This window comes from Rhinopithecus roxellana, chromosome 19 (assembly GCF_007565055.1).
Source record: "Rhinopithecus roxellana isolate Shanxi Qingling chromosome 19, ASM756505v1, whole genome shotgun sequence".
NCBI lineage: Eukaryota > Metazoa > Chordata > Mammalia > Primates > Cercopithecidae > Rhinopithecus > Rhinopithecus roxellana.
Window position 1 is genome coordinate 11,271,666 of NC_044567.1, and position 22,556 is coordinate 11,294,221.

Here is a 22,556-nt window from a genome sequence, read left to right on the forward strand (position 1 = left end):
CTATGTTGACAAAGGATAGATCCTCATACAAAAAGTAGAAAGAAGCTTTCCAAGAAATTGCTTTGTGATGTGTGAATTCATCTCATAGAGTTACACCATTCTTTTCATTGAGCAGTTTGCTAACACTGTTTTTGTGGAATCTGTACATTGATATTTTGGACCGCATTGAGGCCTATAGTGAAAAGCAGAATATCCTCAGATAAAAATTAGAAAGAAGTTTCCTGAGAAACTGTTTTGTGATGTGTGAATTTGTCTCACAGATTTACACTGTGCTTTTCATTGAGTAGTTTGTTAACACTGTTTTCGTGGAATCTGCAATGGGCTATTTTGGAATGCATTGAATCTTATTGTGACAAAGGAAGTATGCTCACATAAAAACTAGAAAGATGATGTCTCAGAAACCACTTTGTGAAGTGTTAACTCATTTCATGGAGTTACATGATCCTCTTCAAGGATCAATTTGGCAGCACTGTTTTTTGGGAATCTGAGAAGGTATATTTTGGATCGCATTGAAGTCTATTGTGGCAAAGGAAATATCCTCAGATAAAAACTATATAAAAACTTTCTGAGAAATTGCTTTGTGATTTGTGAATTCATCTCACAGAGTTACATGATTGTTTTCATGGAGCAGTTTGGTGGTACTGTTTATGGGAAATCTGAGAAGGGACAATTTGGATCACATTGAAGCCTACGGTGACAAAGAGAGTATCCTCAGATAAAAACTAGAAAGAAACTTTCTGAGAAAGTTATTTGTGATGTGTGATTTCATCTCACAGAGTTACACCTCTCTTTTCATGGAGCAGGTTACTAACACTGTTTTTGTGGAATCTGCAATGGGATATTTTGGAGCGCATTGAAGTCTGTAGCGAGAAAAGAAATATCCTCAGATAAAAACTGGAAAGTTTTCTGAGAAACTGCTTTGTGATGTGATTTTTTCTCAAAGAGTTACAATGTTATTTTCATTGAGCATTTTGCTAACACTGTTTTCATGGAGTATGCAATAGGATATCTCAGAGCACATTGAAGCCTATGGTGACAAAGGAAATATCCTAAGACAAAAACCGGAAAGAAGCTTTCTCAGAAACTGCTTTCTAATTTGTGAATTAATCTCACAGATTCACAATTTCCTTCCGTGAAGCAGTTTGTTAGCACTGTTTTTGAGGAATCTGAGAAGGAACGTTCGGATCACATTGAAGCCTATGGTGACAAAGGAAAAACTCAGATAAAACTAGAAATAAGCTTTCTGAGAAACTGCTTTGTGATGTGTGGATTCATCTCTCAGAGGTTTACACCTTCCTTTTCATGGGTCAGTTTGCTAGCACTGCTTTCGTGGAATCTGCAAAGGGATATTTGGGACCACTTTGAGACCTATTGTGAAATAGGAAATAGCCTCAGATAAAAACTACAAAGAAACTTTCTGAGAAACTGCTTTGTGATGTGTGAATTCACCTCACAGAGTTACACTGTTCTTTTCATTGAGTAGTTTGCTAATACTGTTTTCCTGGGATCTGTAATGGGATATTTTGGAGCACATTGAGGCTGATGCTGACAAAGGAACTCTCCTCAGACACAAACAAGAAAGAATCTTTCTGAGAAACCGTTTGGTGGTTTTTAAATTCATCTCACAGGGTTACCCCTTTCTTTTCATGGAGCAGTTTGCTAAGACTGTTTTTGTGGAATCTGCAAAGTGGTATTTTGGAGTGCATTGAGGCCTATGGTGAGAAACGAAATACCCTCTGATTAAGACAAGACAGAACCTTTCTGAGAAAGTGTTTTGTGATGTGTGAATTCATCTCACAGAGTAACACTGTTCTTTGCATTGAGCAGTATTCTAGCAATGTTTTCTTGGAATCTGCACTGGGAGATTTCAGACCACATGGAACGTTATGGTGACAAAGAAAATAGCCTAATATTATAACTAGAAGGAATCTTTCTCAGAAACTGCTTCATGCTGTGTTAACTCATCTCACCGAGTTACACTACTCTTTTCATGGATCACCTTGGTAGCACTGTTTTTGGTTAATTTGAGAATGGATACTTTGGATAGCATTGAAACCTAGGGTGACAAAGGAAATATCACCAGATAAAAATTAGATACAGGCTTTCTGAGAAAGTATTTTGTGATGTTTAAATTCATCTCACAGAGTTACACCATTCTTTAAATGATGCAGTTTGCTAACACTGTTTCCAGGGAATCTGCAAAGGGATATTTGGGAGCACATTCAGTCCTGTAGTGAAAAAGGAATATCCTCAAATAAACACTGAAAAGAAGCTCTCTGAGAAACTCCTTTGTGATGCATGAGTTCATCTCACAGAGGTAAACTATTATGCTCATTGAACAGTTTGCTAATACTGTTTTGTTGGAATCTGCAATGGTGTATTTCAGAGTGCATTGAAACTTATGGTGACAAAGGAATTATCCTCAGACAAAAACTAGTAAGAAGCTTTCTGAGATACTGCTTTGTGATTTGTGAATTCATCTCACAGAGTTAGACGTTTCTTTTCATGGAACAGTTTGATAGCAGTGTTTTTGGGGAATCTGAGAAGGGATATTTTGGATCACATTGAAGCCTATGGTGACATAGGAAAAACTCAGATAAAAACTAGAAAGAAGCTTTCTGATAAACTGCTTTGTGATGTGTGGATTCATCTCACAGATTTACACCTTTCTTTTCATGGAACAGTTTGCTAACATTGTTTTCGTGGAATGTGCAAAGGGATATTCTGGATCACCTTGAGGCCTATAGTATAAAAGGAAATATCCTGAGATAAAAACTGGAAGGAAGCTTTCTGAGAAACAGCTTTGTGATGTGTGAATTCATTTTACAATGCTACATCATTCTTTTCATTGAGCAGTTTGATAACACTGTTTTTGAGGAATCTGCAATAGGATATTTGAAAGTGCATTGAAGCCTATAGTTACAAAGGAAATATCCTCAGATAAAAACCAAAAAGAAGCCTTCTGTGAAACTTCTTTGTGATGTGTGAATTCATCTCAAAGGTTTACACCTTTCTTTTCATGGGGCACTTTGATAACACTATTTTCCTGGAATGTACAAAGGGATATTCGTGAGCACATTGAGGCAAAAGGTGAAAAAGGAAATATCCTCAGACAAAAACTAGAAAGAAGCTTTCTGATAAACTGGTTTATGATTTGTGAATTTATCTCTCAGAGTTATACAATTCCTTTCATGCAGAAATTTGGAAGCACTCTTTTTGGGAAATTGAGAAGGGATAACTTGGATCATATTGAAGCCAATGGTGACAAAGGAAATATGCTCAGATAAAATATTGAAAGAATCATTCCGAGAAACTTCTTCATGATCAGTGAATTCATCTCACAGAGCTACACCTTTCTTTTCATGGAGCAGCTTGCTAACACTCTTTTCATGGAAACTGCAAAAGGATATTTTTGGAATGCATTGAGGTGTGTAGTGAAAAGTTAAATATCCTCAGATAAAAAATAGAAAGAAGCTTTCTGAGAAACTGCTTTGTGATGTGTGAATACATCTCCAGAGTTACACTGTTCTTTTCATTGAGAAGTGTGCTAACACTGATTTCTTGGAATTTTCTATGTGATACTTTGGAGCACCTTGAAGCTTATGGTGACAAAGGAAACATCCTCATATAAAAACTACAAAGAAGCATTCTGAGAAACTGCTTTGTGATGTGTTTATTCATCTCACAGGTTTACACGATTCTCTTCATGAAGCAGTTTGGTAGCACTGTTTTTGGGGAATCTGAGAAGGGATATTTGGAATCTCATTGAAGCCTACGGTTCCTAAGGAAATATCCTCAGATAAAAACGAGAAAGAAGCTTTCTGAGAAACTGCTCTGTGATGTGTGAATTAATCTCACAGTGTTACACTGGTCTTTTCATTGACCTGTTTGCTAACACTATTTTCTTGGACTGTGCAATGGGATAATTCCGAGCATATTGAAACTTACAGTGACAAAGGAAATATACTCAGAAAAATACTAGACAGATGCTTAATGAGAAGCTGCTTTGTGATGGGTAAATTCATCTCACACATTTACACCTTTCTTTTCTTTGAGCAGTTGGCAACACTGTTTTTATGAAATGTGCTAAGGGATATTCGGGATCGCATAAAGTCCAAAGGTGAAAAAGGAAATATCTTCAGGTAACAACTGGAGAAAACTTTCTGAGAAACTCCTTTGCGATGTGTGCATTCATCTCATAGAGCTAAACTTTTCTGTTAAGGGAGCACTTTGGCATCACAGTTTTGGTGGTGTCTGAGAAGGAATATTTGGGAGCACATGGAAGCCTAGGTTGGAAAAGGAAATATCCTCATGTAAAAACTAGAGAGAAGCCTTCTGAGAAACCGCTTTGTTATGTGTTAATTCATCTCATGGTGTCACATGATTCTTTACATGGAGCAGTTTGGTAGCACTGTTTTTGGGGAATCTGAGAAGGGATATTTTGGAACACATTGAAGCCTAAAGTGACAGAGGAAATATCCTTAGATGAAAACTAAAAAGAAGCTTTCTGAGAAAGTTCTTTGTGATATGTGAATTCATCTCACAGTGTTACACCTTTCTTTTCATGGAGCAGTTTCCTAACACAGTTTTCGTGGAATTTGCAAAGGGATATTTGGGACAACATTGAAGTCTCTGGTGAAAAAGGATAAATCCTCAAAAATAACCGTACAGAACTCTCTGAGAAACTGCTTTGTGATGTGTGAATTGAGCTCACAGATTTACACTGTCCTTTTCATTGAGCAGTTTTTTCAACAATGTTTTCCTGTAATTTGCAATACGATATTTTGGAGTGCATTGAAGCCTATGGTGACAAAGGAAATATCCTCAGATAAAAACTAGAAAAAAACTTTCTGAGATACCGCTTTGAGACTTGTGAATTCATCTCACGGAGTTAGAGGTTTCTTTTAATGGAGCAGTTTGCTAGCACTGTTTTTATGGAATCTACAGTGGGATATTCTGGAGCTCCTAGTGGCCTATGGTGAAAGAGGAAGTAACTTCAGATAAAAACTGGAGAGAAACTTTTCCAGAAACGTTTTGTGATGTATGCATTCATCTGAAAAGGTTCAAATTTTTCTTTCATTGAACAATTCAGAATCACTGTTTTTGTGGTATCTGTGAAGAGATATTTGGAAGCACATTGAAGCCTATGGTTATAAAAGAAATATCCTCAGATTTGAACTAGAAACAAGGTTTCTGAGAAACTGCTTTGTGATGGGTGAATTCATCTCACAGAGTTTCAATTTTATTTTCATTGAGCAATTTGGTAACACTGAATTTGCAGAATCTACAAAGGGATATTTGGGAGCACATAGAGTCCAATAGCAAAAAAGGAAATAACTTCAGGTAAAAACTGCAGAGGAACTTTCTGAGAAACTTCTTTGTGATGTGTGCATTCATCTCATAGAGCTAAATTTTTCTGTTGAGGGAGCACTTTGGCATCACAATTTTCATGGTGTCTGAGAAGGGATATTTGGGAACACATCGAAGCCTATGTTGGACTAGGAAGTATCTTCATATAAAACCTAGAAAGAATGCTTCTGAGAAAGTACTTTGTGAAGTGCAAATGCATCTCACAGAGTTATAGGATTCGTTCCATGGAGCAGTTTGTTTGCACTGTTTTTGGGGAATCTGAGAAGGGATATTTTGGATCCCATTGAAGCTGATGGTGACAAAGGAAATATCCTCAGATAAAAACTAGAAAGAACTGTCTAAGAAAGTTCTTTGTGATGTGTGAATTCGTCTCACAGATTTACACCTTTCCTTTCACGGAACAGTTTGCTAACACTGTATTCTTGGAATCTGCAAGGGATATTTTGGACAACATTGAAGCCTGTAGTGAAAAAGGAAATATCCTCAGGTAAAAACCAGAAAGAAGCTTTCTGTGACACTGCTTTGTGATGTGTGAATTCATCACACAGTGTTACACTATTCTTTTCATTGAGTAGTTTGCTAACACTGTATTCTGGCAACCTGCAATGGGATATTTTGGAACACATAGAAGCTTATGGTGACATATTAAATATCCTCATAGAAAAAGTAATAAGATGCTTTCTGAGAAATGGCTTTGTGATGTGCTAATTCATCTCACAGAGTTATATGATTCTTCTCATTGATCAGTTTGTTAGCACTGCTTTTGGGGAATCTGAGAAGGAATATTTTGGATTGCATTGAAGCCTATGATGACACAGAAAATATTCTCAGATGAAAACTAGAAACCCTCTGAAAAAGTTATTTGTGATGTGTTAATTCATCTCAGAGAGTTACACCATCCTTTTCACGGAGCTGTTTGCTAACACTGTTTTCATGTTGTCTGCAAAGGGATATTTGGGAGCACCTTGAGGCCTATGGTGAGAAATAAAATATCCTCAGATTAAAACTAGAAAGAAACTTTCTGAGAAACTGCTTTGTGATGTGTGAATTCATGTCACAGAGCTACACTGTTCTTTTCATTGAGAACTTTGCTAACACTGTTTTTTTGGAATCTGCCATGGGATACTTTGGAGCACCTTGAAACTTATGATAACAAATGAAACATCCTCATTTAAAAACTAGAAAGAAGCATTCTGAGAAACTGCTTTGTGATGTGTGAACTCATCTCACAGAGTTACACCATTCTTTTCACTGAACTGTTTGATGACACTGTTTTCGAGGAATCTGCAATAGGATATTTGGGAGGGCATTGAATCCTATGGTGAAAAAGCAAACATCCTCAGATAAAAACCAAAAAGAAGCTTTCTGTGAAACTTATTTGTGATGTTTGAATTCATTTCACAGAGTTACGCTGTTCTTTGCATTTAACAGTTTGGTAACACTGTTTTCTTGGAATCTGCAATGGGATATGTTGGAGTGCACAGAAGCTTATGGTGACAAAGGAATTATACTCATAGAAAAAGTAGAAAGAAGCTTTCTGAGAAACCTTTTTGTGATGTGTTAATTTATCTCAAAGAATTACACGATTCTTTTCATTTAGCAGTTTGGTTGCACAGTTTTTGGGGAATCTGAGAAGGGATATTTGAAATTACATTGAAGCCTATGATTTCAAAGGTGTAACTCTGTGACATGAGAAAACACATCACAAAGAACTTTGTCAGAAATCTTCTTTCTAGTTTTTATCTGAGTGTATTTCCTTTGTCACCATATGCTTCACTGCAATCCAAAATATCCCTTCTCAATCTCCCCAAAAACAGTGGTAATAAAATGATCCATGAAAAGAATCACGGTTCTCTGTGAGATTAATTTACAAATCACAAAGCAGTTTCTTAAAAAAATTCATTCTAATTTTTATATGAGGACATTTCCATTTTCACCATATGCTTCAATGTGCTCTGAAATATCCCAATGAAGATTAAAAGAAAAAAACCTTGATAGCCAACTGATCAATGAAAAGAACAGTGTAACTCTGTGAGACGAATTCACATATCATAAAGCAGTTTCTTAGAAAACGTCTTTCTAGTTTTTATATGAGGATGATTCCTTTTTCACCATAGGCCTCATTGCACTCCCAAATGTCCCTTTGCAGATTCCACGAGAACAGTGTCAGCAAGCTACTTCATGAAAAGAAAGGTGCAGCTCTGTTAGATGAATTCACACATCACAAAGAACTTTCTCAGAAAGCTTCTGTCTAGTTTTTATCTAAGGATGTTTCCTTTATCACCATTGGCTTCAATGCGATCCGAAATATCCTTCCTCAGATTCACCAAAAACAGTGCTACCAAACTAATCCATGAAAAGAATCATGTAACCCTGTGAGATGTATTGACAAAGCACAAAGCAGTTTCTCAGAAAGCTTCTTTCTAGTTTTCATATGAGGATATTTCCTTTGTCTCCATAAGCTTCAATGCTCTCCGAAATATCAGATTGCAGATTCCAAGAAAACAGTGTAACCAAACTATTGAATGCCAAGAGCAGTGTAACTCTGTGACATGAATTCACACATCTCAAAGCAGTTCCTCGGAAAACTTCTTTGTAGTGTTTATCTGAGATTATTTCCTTTTTCACCATAGGCTTCGGTGTGATCCAAAAAATCCCTTCTCAAATTCCTAAAACACAGTGCTACCAAACTGCTCCATGAAAAGAATCATGTAACTCTGTGAGATGAATTAACAAATCACAAAGCAGTTTCTCAGGAAGCTTCTCTCTAGTTTTTGTCTGAGAATATTTCCTTTTTCACCTTTTGCCTCAAAGTGCTTGCGAACATCCCTTTGTAGCTTCCAGGAAAATAGTGTTAGCAAACTGCTCCAGGAAAATAAAGGTGTAAATTTGTGAGATGAATTCACACATTGCAAAGCAGTTTCTCACAAAGGTTCTTTTGGGTTTCTGTCTGAGGATATTTCCTTTGTCACCATGGACTTCAATGCACTCCCAAAAATCCTATTGCAGATTCCAGGAAAGCAGTGTTATCAAACTGCTCAATGAAAGAAATGGTGTAATTATGTAAGATCAATTCAAACATCACAAAACTGTTTCTCAGAAAGTTTCTTTATAGTTTTTCCGTGGATATTTAATTTTTCACTATAGGCTTCAATGCACTCCAGAATATCCCATTGCAGATTCCATGAAAACAGTGTTGGCAAGCTGTTCTATGAAAAGAAAGGTGTAACTCTGTGACGTGAGTTCACACATCACAAAGAACTTTCTCAGAAACATACTTTCTAGTTTTTATCTGATGATATTAACTTTGTCACCATACACTTCAATGCGATACAAAGTAACCCTTCTAAGATTATCCAAAAACACTGCTACCAAACTAAACTATGAAAAGTATTGTGTAACTCTGAGAGAGGAATTAAAACATCACTAAGCAAATTCTCAGAAATCTTCCATCTGGTTTGATATGAGGATATTACCTTTGTCACCATAAGCTCCAATGCGCTCCGAAATATCCCATTGCAGATTCCAAGAAAACAGTGTTAGTAAACTGCTCAATGAAAAGAACAATGTAACTCTGTGAGGTGAATTCACACATCACAAAGAACATTCTCAGAAAGCATTTTTCTGGTTTTTATCTGTTGATATTTCCTTTGCCATCATAGGCTTCAATGCGATCCAAAATATTACTTCTCAGATTCCCCAAAAATGGTGCTACCCAACTGATCCATGAGAAGAATCGTGTAACACTGTGAGGTGAATTAGCATATCACAAAGCAGTCTCTCAGAAAGCTTATTTTTGGTTTTTATCTGAGGATATTTCCTTTGTGATCATAGGCTTCATTGTGCTGCCCAAAATCCCTTTTCAGATTCCACGAAAACAGTGTAAGCAAACTTCTCAATGAAAAGAAGGGTGTATCTCTGTGATATGAATTCACAAATCACAAACGAGTTTCTCAGAAAGTGTCTTTGTAATTTTTATCTGAGGATATTTTCTTTTTCGCTGTAGTCCTCAATGATCTCCCAAATATCCCCTTTCAAATTCCACGAAAACAGTGTTAGCAAAATGCCCCATGAAAAGAAAGGTGTGACTCTGTGAGTTGAATTCACACATCACAAAGAGGTTTTGCAGAAAGCTACTTTCTGGTGTTCATCTGACGGTATTTCCTCTGTCAACTTATGGTCCAATGCGGTCCAGAATATCACTTCTCACATTCACCAAAAAGAGTGCTACCAAACTGCTCCATGAAAAGAATCTTGTAACTGTATGAGATGAATTATCACATCAGAAAGAGGTTCTCAGAAAGCTTCTTTCTAGTTTTTATATGAGGATATATCCTTTGTCACCATAAGCTTCAATGTGCTCCAAAAGATGAGATTGCAGATTCCAAGAAAACAGTAGAAGCAAACTTCTCAATGCAAAGAGGAGCGTAACTCTGTGAGCTGAATTCTCACATCACACAGCAGTTTCTCTGAAATCTAGTTTTTATCTGAGGATATTTCCTTTTTCACCATTGGCCTCAATGCACTCCCTTTACAAGTTCCATGAAAACAGTGTTAGCAAACTCCTCCATTTAAAGAATCACATAACTTTTTGAGATAAATTCCCGCATAATAAAGAAGTTTCTCAGAAAGCTTCTTTCTGGTTTTTCTCTGAGGATATTTCCTTTGTTACCCCAGGCTTCCATACAATCCAAAATATGCCTTTGCAGATTCCCCAAATACAGTGCTACCACACCGCTCCATGAATAAAATGGTGTAAATCAGTGAGATGAATTCACACATCACAAAACTGTTTTTCAGAACGCTTCTTTCTAGCTTTTATCTGAAGATATTTCCTTTTTCGTCATTTGCCTCAAGGGGCTAGTGAAAATCTCATGGCAGATTCCACAAAAAAAGTGTTAGCAAGCTTGTCAATGAAAAGAACGGTGTCACACTGTGAGATGAATTCACACATCACAAATAGGTTTCTTTGAAAGTTTCTTTCTAGATTTTACCTTAGGATATTTCCTTTGTTACCATAGGCTTCAATGTGATACAAAATATCTCTTCTCAGATTCCCTAAAAACAGTGCTACCAAACTGCTCCATGAAAAGAAAGGTGTAACTCTGTGAAAAGAACTCAAAAAGCACAAAGCAGATTCTCATAAATTTTCTTTCTAATTTTTGTCTGAAGATATTTCCTTTTTCACCATTTCCCTCAAGGCTCTAGTGAATACCCCTTTGCAGATTCCACGAAAACAGTGTTTGCAAATGGCTCCATGAAAAGAAAGGTGTGAGATGAATTCACAGATCACAAAGCGTTTTATCAGAAAGATTCTTTTGGTTTATTTCCGAGGATATTTCTTTGTCACCATAAGCTTCAATGCTCTCCAAGACATCCCATTGCAGATTCTGACAAAGCAGTATTAGCAAACTGCTCAATGAAATGAACAGTGTAACTCTGTGAGATGAATTCACACATCACAAAGCAGTTTCTCATAAAGCTTCTTTCTAGTTTTTATCTGAGGTATTTTATTTGTCAGCATAGGCTTCAATGCAATCCCAAATAGCCATTCTCAGATTCCCCAAAAGCAGTGCTACCAAACTGCTCCATGAAGAGTATTGTGTATCTCTGTGAGATGAATTCACAAATCACAAAGCAGTTTCTCAGAAACCTCTTTCTAGTTTTTATCTGAGGATAATTCCTTTGTCTTCATAAGTGTCAATGCACTCCAAAATATCCCTTAGCAGATTCCAAGAAAACAGCTTTAGCAAACTTCTCAATGAACGGAATGGTGTAACTGGGTGAGATGAATTCACACATCACAAAGTAGTTTCTCAGAAAGTTTCCTTTTGGCATTTATCTGAGGATATTTCCTTTGTCAAAATTGGTTTGAATGCACTCCCAAATATCCTATTGCAGATTCCATGAAAACACTGTTCAAAAACTGCTCAATGAAAAGAATGGTGGAACTCTGTGAGATGAATTCCCACATCACAAGACAGTTTCTCAGAAATATTTTTTCTGTTTTTTATCTGAGGATATTTCTTTTTTCACTATAGGCTTCTGTGCACTCCCAAATATCCCTTTGCAGATTCCATGACATTTTAGAATAATCGAAAAAACTGTCAGCAAACTTCTCAATGAACAGAAAGGTGTAACTCTGTGAGGTGAATTCACACATCACAAAGCCGTTTCACAGAAAGATTCTTTTTGGCTTTTATCTGAGGATATTTCCTTTGTCAACATAGGCTTCAATGCACTCCCAAATATCCTACTGCAGACTCCACGAAAACAGTGTTATCAAACTGCTCATTGAAAAGAATGGTGTAATTCTGTGAGATGAATTCAAACACCATAAAGCAGTTTCTCAGAAAGCTTCTTGTTGGTTGCTGTCTGAGGATATTTCCTTTGCCACCATAGGCTTCAATGCACTCTCAGATATCCCTTTTCAGACACCACAAATACAGTGATGCCAAAGTGCTCCCTCAACAGAAACGTTTAGCTCTATGAGATGAATGCACACATCACAAAGGAGTTTCTCTGAAAACTTCTTTCTAGTTCTTATCTGAGGATATTTCCTTTTTCACCATATTCCTCAAAGCCTCAAATTCCGAATATGCCATTGCAGATTAAATGAAAAAAGCATCAGCAAACTTCTCAATGAAAAGAACAATGTTACTCAGTGAGGCGAATTCATACATCACTAAGCAGTTTCACAGAAAGTTTCTTTTTGGTTTTTATCCGAGCATATTTCCTTTACCACCATAGGCTCAATGCACTCCCAAATATTCTATTGCAGATTCCACTAAAAGAGTGTTATCTAACACCTTTCTTTTCATTGAACAGTTTGATAACACTGTTTTCATGGAATCTGAAATAAGATATTTTGGAGTGTATTGAAGCATATGGTGGCAAAGGAAATATCCTCAGATAAAACCAAAAAGAAACTTTCTGAGACACTGCTTTGTGATGTGGGAATTCGTCTCACAGTGTTACACTGTTATTTTCATTGAGCCGTTTGCTCATCCTGTATTCTTGGAATCTGCAATGGGATATTTTGGAGCACATTGAAGCTTATGTTGACAAAGGAAATATCCTCAAACAAAATCTGGAAAGAAGCTTTCTGAGAAACTTCTTTGTGTTTTATGAATTCATCGCACCGAGTTACATGATTCTTTTAATGGAGCAGTTTGATAGCACTGTTTTTGGTATATCTGAGAAGGGAAATTTTTGATAACATTGTAACCTGTAGTGACAAAATAAATATTCCCAGATAAAAAGTAGAAAGAATCTTTCTGAGAAACTTCCTTGTGATGTGTGAATTCATCTCATGGAGTTACACCATTATTCTCATTGAGCAGTTTGATAATACTCTTTTCGTGGAATATGCATCAGGACATTTGGGAGCACACTGAAGTCTATGGTGGCAAAGGAAACATCCTCTGATAAAAACCAAAAGGAAGATTTCTGTGAAACGCTGATTGATGTGTGAATTCATCTCACAGAATTACAATGCTTCTTTCATTCAACAGTTTGCTAACACTGTTTTCTTGGAATTTGCAATGGGATATTTTAGAGCACATTAAAGCTTATGGTTACAAAGGAAATATCCTCATATAAAACCTGGAAAAAAGCATTCTGAGAAACAGCGTTGTCATGTGTTAATTCATCTCACAGAGTTACACGATTCATTTCATGTGGCAATATGGTAGCAATATTCTTGGGGAATCTGAGAAGGAATATTTTGGATCGCATTGAAGCCTATAATGACAATGGAATTATCTGGAGATAAAAACGAAAATAAAGCTATCCAATAAGCTGCTTTGTGATGTGTGAATTCATCTCACAGGGTTACACTGTTCTTTTCATTGAGCAGTTTGCTCACACTGTATTCTTGGAATCAGCAATGGGTTATTTCAGAGCACATTGAAGCTTATGGTGATGAAGGAAATATCCTCAGACAAAAACTAGAAAGAAGCTTTCTGAGAAACTGGTTTGTGACTTGTGAATTCATCTCACAGAGGTACACCGTTCTTTCCATGGAGCAGTTTTGTAGCACTGTTTTTGGGAAATCTGAGAATGCATATTTTGCATCGCTTTGATGGTGAGGGTGACAAAGGAAATATCCTCAGATAAAATCTATAAAGAAGCTTTCTGAGGAACTTCTTTGTGATGTGTGAAATCATCTCACAGTGCTACACCTTTCTTTTCACAGAGAAGTTTGGTTGCGTTATTTCTGGGGAATCTGAGAAGGGATATTTGAATTGCATTCAAGCCTATGGTGACAAAGGAAATATCCTCAGATAAGTAATAGAAAGAAGCTTTCTTAGAAAATGCTTTGTGATGTGTGAATTCATCTTACAGAGTTACACCGTTATTTACATTGAGCAGATTGATAGCACTGTTTTTTGTGGAATCTGCAAAGGGATATAGGGGGGTGCATTGAATCTATCACTACAAAGGAAATATCCTGAGATAAAAACAAAAAATAGCTTTCCGATAAGCTGCTTTGTGATGTGTGAATTCGTCTTAAGTGTTACACTGTTCTTTACATTGAGCAGTTTGTAAACACTGCTTTCTTCGAATCTGCAACGGGATATTTTGGAGCACGTTGAAGCTTATAGTGACAAAAGAAAGTTCCTCATATAAAAATTAGAAAGAACCTTTCTGAGAAACCGATTTGTGATGTGTTAATTCACCTCACAGTGTTACATGATTCTTTTCATGGAACGGTTTGGTAACACTGTTTTGGGGGAATCTGAGAAGGGATATTTTGGATGACATTGAAGCCTATATTGACAAAGGAAATATCCTCAGATATAAACTAGAAAGAAACTTTCTGAAAAACTTCTTCATGATGTGTAAATTCATCTCACAGAGTTACACCTTTCTTTCATGGAGTACTTTGCTAACACAGTTTTCATGGAATCTGCAAAGGGATATTTGGGAGCGCATTGAGGCATACAGCAATAAAGGAAATATACTCAGATAAAAACCAAAAACAAGCTTTCTGAGAAACTGCTTTGTGATGTGTGATTTCATCTCACAAGGTTACACCATTCCTTTCATTCAGAAGTTTGCTAACATTTTTCTCGTTTAATCTGCAATGGTATATTCGGGCACACATTCGGGAATATAGTGAAAAAGAAAATATCCTCAGATAAAAACTAGAAAGAATCTTTCTGAGAAAGTTCTTTGTGATGTGTGAATTCATCTCACAGAGCTACAGCTTTCTTTTCATGGACAAATTTGCTAACACTGTTTTTTTGGAATCTCCAAGGGGATATTTGGGAATGCATTGAGGCCTATCTTGAAAAGGGAAGTGTCCACAGATAAAAACTAGAAAGAAGCTTTCTGAGAAACTTATTTGTGATGTGTGAATTCATGTCATGGTGTTACACCATTCTTGACATTGAGCAGTATGATAAGACTGATTTTGTGGAATCTGCAATAGGATACTTGGGAGAGCTTTGAAGCCAGTGGTGACAAAGGAAATATACTCTGATAAAAACCAAAAAGACACTTTCTGAGAAACTGTTTTGTGATGTGTGAATTCATCTCACAGACTTACACTGTTCTTTTTATTGACCAATTTACTAACACTGTTTCCTTGGAATCTGCAATGGGAAATTTCAGAGTGCATTGAAGCTTATTGTGACAAAGGAAATATCCTCAGCCATAAACTGGAAAGAAGCTTTCTGAGCAACTGTTTGTCTTGTGCTAATTCATCCTACAGAGTTACATGATTCTTTTCATGGAGCAGTTTGGTTGCACTGTTTTTGGGGAATCTGAGAAGGGATATTTTGGATCGTATTGACACCTGGGTTGACAAAGGAAATATCCTCATATACAAACTAGAAAGAAGCTTTCTGAGAAACTGATTTGTGATGTGTAAATTCATCTCACAGAGCTACACAATTCCTTTCATGGATCAGATTGGTAGCAGTGTTTTTGGGGAATCTGAGAAGAGATATTTTGGATCACATTGAAACCTAATATGACAAAGGAAATATCCTCCGATAAAAACTAGAAAGAAGCTATCTGAGAAACTTCCTTGTGATGTGTGAATTCATCTCTCAGAGTTACACTTTTCTTTTCATGGAGCAGTTTGCTAACACTGTTTCTGTGTAATGTGCAAAGGGATATTTGGGAGCGCCTTGAGGCCAATAATGAAAAATGAAATATCCTCAGATTAAAACGAGGAAGAAGCATTCTGAGAAACCACTTTGTTATGTGTTATTTCATCAAACAGAGCTACACAATTCCTTTCATGGATCATTTCATAGCACTGTTTTTGGGGTATCTGAGAAAGGATATTTTGGATTGCATAGACGTCTATGGTGAAAAAGGAAATGTCCTCAGATAAAAACTAGAAATAAGCTTTCTGATAAAGTTCTTTGTGATGTGTGAATTCATCTCTCAGAGTTACACATACCTTTTCATGAATTGATTTCTTAACATTGTTTTCATGGAATCTGCAATGGGATATTCTGGAACACATTGAGGTCTATAGTCAAAAAGTAAATAACATCAAATAAAAACTAGAAGGAAGCTTTCTGAAAAACAGCTTTGTGATGTGTCAATTCATCTTACAGGGTTCCACCATTCTTTTCACTGAGCAGTTTGATAACTCTGTTTTTGTGGAATCTGCAATAGGGTATTTAGGAGCACATTGAAGCCTATAATGACAAACGATATATCCTCAGATAAAAACCTAAAAGAAACTTTTGGTGAAACTGCTTTTTGATGTGCGAATTCACCTCACTGAGTAACACCATTCTTTTCATTGAGAAGTTTGCTAACACCTTTTTCGTTTAATCTGCAATGGGATATTCAAGCGGGCATTGAGGAATATGGTGAAAAAGGAAATATCCTCAGATAAAACCAGAAAGAAGCTTTCTGAGAAACGGCTTTGTGATGTGTGAATTCATCTCACAGAGTTACACTGTTCTTTGCTTTGAGCAGTTTGCTTACACTGTTTTCTTGGAATCTACAATCTGATATTTCTGAGCGCATTGAAGCTTATTGTGACAAAGTAAATGTCTTCATATAAAAACTAGAAAGAAACTTTCTGAGAAGATGCATTCTGATGTGTTAATTCATCTCACAAATTTACATGATTCTTTTCATGTAGTAGTTTGGTAGCACTGTTTTTGGTGCATATGAGAAGAGATGTTTTGGATTGCATTGAAGCCTATGCTGACAAAGGAAATATCATCAGATAAGAACTAGAAAGACACTTTCTGAGAAAGTCCTTTGTGATGTGTGAATTCATCTCACAGAGTTACACCTTTCTTTGTCATGGAGCAGTTTGCAAATACTGTTTTCGTGGAATCTGCAAAGGGATATTTCTGAGTGCTCTGAGGCCTATGGTGAATAAGGAAATATCCTCAGATAAAAACTAGAAAGAAGCTTTCTGAGATATTGCTTTGTGATGTGTGCATTCATCTTACAGATTTACACATTTTGGACTGCATTGAAGCCTAAGATGACAAAGAAAACATCCTCAGATAAAAACCAAAAAGAAGTTTTCTGTGAAACTGCTTTGTGATGCATGAATTCATCTCACTGAGTGACACTGTTCTTTTCATTGAGAAGCTTGCTAACACTTTTTTCATTTAATCTGCAATAGGATATTCTGGAGCACATTGAGGAATATAGTGAAAAAGGAAATAACCTCAGATAAAAACGAGAAAGAAGATTTCAGAGAAACTCCTTTGTGATGTGTGCATTCATCTCACAGAGGTAAACGTTTCCTTTGAGGGAGCATTTTGGCATCACTGTTTTTGTGGTTTCTGAGAAGGGATATCTGAGAGTGCATTGAAGCCTATAGTGACAAAGGAAATATGCTCAGACAAAAACCAAAAAGAATCCTTCTGAGAAACTGCTTTCTAATATTTGAATTCATCTCACAGATTTACACCCTGCTGTTCATGGAGCAGTTTGCTAACACCATTTTCATGGAATCTGCAAATGGATACTCACAAGCGCATTGAGGTAAATGGTGAAAAAGGAAATATCAACATACAAAAACTAGAAAGATGACTTATGACAAACTGCTTTGTGATTTGTGAATACATCTCACAGAGTGACACGATTATTTTCATGGAGCAGTTTGGTAGCACTGTTTTTGGGAAATCTGAGAAGGAATAATTTGGATCACATTGAGCCTATGGTGACAAAGGAAATATCCTCAGATAAAATCTAGAAAGAATCTTTCTGAGAAACTTCCTTGTGATGTGGGAATTCATCTCACAGAGTTACACCATTCTTTTCATTGAGAAGATGGGTAACACTTTTTTCGTGGAATCTGTGATGGGATATTCCGGAGCACATTGAGGCCTATGGTGTAAAAGGAAATATCCTCAGATAAAAACTAGAAAGAAGCTTCCTAAGAAATAGCTGTGTGATGTGTGATTTCTTCTGACATAGTTACACAATTCTTTTCATGGAGCAGTTTGGTAGCACTGTTTTTGGGGAATCTGAGAAGGGACATTTTGGATTGTGTTGAAGCCTATGGTGAAAAAGTTAATATCATGTGATAAAAACTAGAAAGAAGCTTTCTGAGAAAGTTCATTGTGATGTGTGAATTCATCTCACAGAGTTACACCTTTCTTTTCATGGAGCAGTTTGCAAACACTGCTTTCATATAATCTGCAAAGTGATGTATGGGAGCACATTTAGGCCTATCTTGTAAAAGGAAATATACTCAAATAAATATTGGAAAGAACCTTTCTGAGAAACAACTTTGAGATGTGTGAATTCATCTCACAGTGATACACTGATGTTTTCATTGAGCAGTTTGAAAACACTGTTTTCATGGAATCTGCAATAGGATATTTGGGTACGTATTGAAACCTATGGTGACATAGGAAATATCCTCAGACAAAAACCAAAAAGAAGCTTTCTGAGAAACTGCTTTGTGATGTGTGAATTCATCTCACAGATTTACACCTTTCTTTTCTTGAAGCAGTTTGTTATCACTGATTTCGTGGAGTCCACGAGAACGCATTGAGGCCTATGGTGAAAAAAGAAATATCCTCAGACAAAAACTAGAAAGAAGATTTTTGAGAAACTGCTTTGTGATTTCTGAATTCGTCTCACAGAGGTACATTATTCTTTTAATGGAGCAATTTGGTAGTACTGTTTTTGGTGAATGTTAGAAGGGATATTTTGGATCTCATTGAAGCCAATGGTGACAAAGGAAATATCTGCAGATGAAATCTAGAAAGAAGCTTTCTGAGAATGTTCTTTGTGATATGTGAATTCATCTCAGAGTTACACCTTTCTTTTCATGGAGCAATTTGCTAACACTACTTTCTTGGAATCTAAAAAGGGATATTTGGGAGCACCTTCGGGCCTGTGGTGACAAAGGAAATATCCTCAGATAAAAACTAGAAAGAAGCTTTCTGAGAAACTACTTTGCAATGTTTGAGTTCATCTCATAGCGCTACACCTTTCTTTTCATTAAACAGTTTGGTATCACTGTTTTTGGGGAATCTGCAAAGGGATATTCAGGAGATCATTGAGGCCTATGGTGAAAAAGGATATATCTTCAGATAAAAACTGGAGAGAAGGATTTTGAGAAGCTATTTTGTGGTATGTGTATTCACCTCATAGAGGTAAATCATTTTGTTGATTGGGCAGTATGGAATCCTGTTTTTGTGGTGGCTGAGAAGGGATTTTTGGGAGTGCATTGAGGCTCATGGTGAAAAAATAAATATGCAAAGATAAAAACTAGAAAGGAGCTTTCTGAGAAATTTCTTTGTGATGGGCGAATTCGTCTCCCTGAGGTAAACTATTCTTTTCATTGAGCAGTTTGGTAACACTGTTATTGTGGAATATGCAAAGGGATATTCAGGAGTGGATACAGGTCAAGTTTGAAACAGGTAATATCTTCAGATAAAAACTGATGAGAAAGTTTCTGATAACTCCTTTGTCAAGTGTGCATTAATCTCATAAAGGTAAAGCTTTCTGTTGAGAGAGTAGTTTGGCATCACCATTTTTGTGGTGTCTGAGAAGGGATATTTGGGAGCACATGGAACCAGATGGTGTAAAAGTAAATATCATGAGATAAAAACTAGAAAGAAGCTTTCTTTTTTTTTTTTTTTTGAGACAGAGTCTCGCTCTGTCACCCAGGCTGGAGTGCAGTGGCCGGATCTCAGCTCACTGCAAGCTCTGCCTCCAGGGTTTATGCCATTCTCCTGCCTCAGCCTCCCGAGTAGCTGGGACTACAGGCGCCCGCCACTTCGCCCGGCTAGTTTTTTTTTTATTTTTTAGTAGAGACGGGGTTTCACCATGTTAGCCGGGATGGTCTTGATCTCCTGACCTCGTGATCCACCCGTCTCGGCCTCCCAAAGTGCTGGGATTACAGGCTTGAGCCACCGTGCCTGGCTGAAAGAAGCTTTCTGAGAAATTTCTTTGTGATGGGTGAATTCATCACACAGATTAAACCTTTGTTTCCTTTGAGCAGTTTGTTAGCACTGTTTTTATGGAATCTGCAAAGGGATATTTGGGAGCCCATAGAGGCCTAAGGTGAAAAAAGAAAATTATCCAGGTAAAAACTGGAGAGAAGGTTTCAGAAATAATCCTTTGTGATGTGTGAATTCATCTCAAAGAGCTAAACGTTTCTCTTGAGGGAATAATTTAGCATCACTCATTTTGTGGTGTCTGAGAAGGGAAATTTTGGAGTGCATTGAAGCCTGTGGTAAGAAAGGATATATCCTCAGACAAAATACAAAAAGATGCTTTCTGAGAACCTGCTTTGTGATGTGTGAATTCTTCTCACAGATTTACACCTTTCTTTTCATGGAGCATTTTGCTAAGTCTATTTTCGTGGAATCTGCAAAGGGATGTTCGCAAGTGTATTGAGGCAAACAGTGACAAAGGAAATATCCTCAGACAAAAACTAGGAAGAAGCTTTCTGAGAAACGACTTTGTGATTTGTTAATTCATGTCACAGAATTACATGATTGTTTTCATGAAGTAGTTTGGTAGCACTGTTTTGGGGGAATCTGAGAAGGGATATTTTGGATCATGTTGAAGCCTAGGGTAACAAAGGAAGTATCCTTAGGTAAAATCTAGAAAGAAACTTTCTGAGACACTTTTTTATAATGTGTGAATTCATCTCACAGAGTTACACTGTTCTTTTCATTGAGAAGTTTGCTAACACTTTTTTCATCATTTCTGCGATGGGATATTCCAGAGCACATTGAGGTCTATAGTGAAAAAGGAAATATCCTCAGATAAAAAGTAGAAATAAGCTTTCTGAGAAACTACTTTTTGATATGTGAACTCACAGAGATACACTGTTGTTTTCATTGAGCAGTTTGATAACACTGATTTTGTGGAATCTGAAATAGGATAGTTGGGAATGCATTGAAGCCTATGGTTACAAAGGAAATATCCTCAGAGCAAAACCAAAGGAAGTTTTCTGAGAAACTGATTTGTGATGTGTGAATTCATCTCACTGATTTACACCTTTCTTTTCATGAAACAGTTTGCTAACACTGTTTTCGTGGCATCTAAAGAGATATTCATGAGGGCATTGAGACCTATGGTGAATAAAGAAATATCCTCAGACAAAACTAGAAAGAAGCTTTCTGAGGAACTGCTTTGTAATGGGTGAATTCATCTCACAGAGTTACAGCTTTCTTTTCATTGAGCAGTTTGGTAGCACTGTTTTTGGAGATCTGCAAAAGGATTTCCGGGAACTCATAGAGGTTTATGGTGAAAAAGGATATATCTTCAGATAAAAACTGGAGAGAAGGTTTTTGAGAAGCTGTTTTGTGATATGTGCATTCACCTCATAGAGATGAACCTCTTTGTTGATTGAACAGTTTGGCATCAATGTTTTTGTGGTGTTTGAGAAGGGATATTTGGGAGCACATTGACGCTGATTGTGGAAAAGTAAATATGCACAGATAAAAATTAGAAAGGAGCCTTCTGAGAAATTTCTTTGTGATGGGTGAATTCACCTCCCAGAGGTAAACCATTCTATTCATTGAACAATTTGGTAACCTGGTTTTTGTTTAATGTACAAAGCGATATTTGGAGAACACAGAAGCCTATGGTGAAAAAGGAAATAACCTCAGAAAAAACTAGAAAGAAGCTTTCCGAGAGGTTGTTTTGTGATGGGTGACTTCATCTAACAAAGTTTAATCTTCCTTTTCATTGAGCAGTTTGGTAACACTGTTTTTGTGGAATATGCAAAGGGATATTTGGGAGCGGATAGAGGCCAAGTTTGAAAAAGCAAATATCTTCAGGTAAAAACTGGAGAGAAAGTTTCTGATAACTCATTTGTAATGTGTGCATTCATCTCATAGAGGTAAAGCTTTCTGCTGAGAGAGCAGTGTGACATCACTGTTTTTGTGGTGTCTGAGAAGGGATATTTGGCAGCACATGGAAGTCAATGGTGGAAAAGAAAATATCCGGAGATAAAAACTAGAAAGAAGCTTTCTGAGAAATTTCTTTGTGATGGGTGAATTCATCATGCAGAGTTACACCGTTGTTGTCTTTTAGCAGTTTGGTAGCATTGTTTTTATGGAACCTGCAAAGGTTATTTGGGAGCTCCTAGAGGCCTAAGGTGAAAAAATAAAATTCTCCAGGTAAAAACTGGAAAGAAGCTTTTGGAGAAAACACTTTCTGATGAGTGCATTCATGTCATATTGCTAAAAGTTTCTGCTGAGGAAGGCCTTTGGCATCACTGTTTTTGTGTTGTCTGAGAAGGGATACTTGGGTGTGTATTGAAGCCTATGGTGACAAAGAAAGTATCCTCAGACAAAAACCAAAAAGAACCTTTCTGAGAAACTGCTCTGTGATGTGTGTGAACTCATCTCACTGATTTACACCTTTCTTTTCATGGAACAGTTTGTTAACACTATTTTCGTGGAACTTGCAAAGGGATATTCATGAGCGCATTGAGGCAAATGTTGAAAAAGGAAATATCCTAAGACAAAAACTATAGAGACGCTTTCTGAGAAACTGCTTTGTGATTTATGAATTCATCTCACAGAGCTACATGATTCCTTTCACAGATCATTTGGTAGCACTGTGTTTGGGGAATCTGAGAAGGGATATTTTGGAATGCATTGAAGCCTACGGTGACAAAGGAAATATCCTCAGATATAATCTCGAAAGAAACTTCCTGAAAAACTTCTTTGTGATGTGTGAGTTCATCTCATAGAGTTACACTGTTCTTTTCA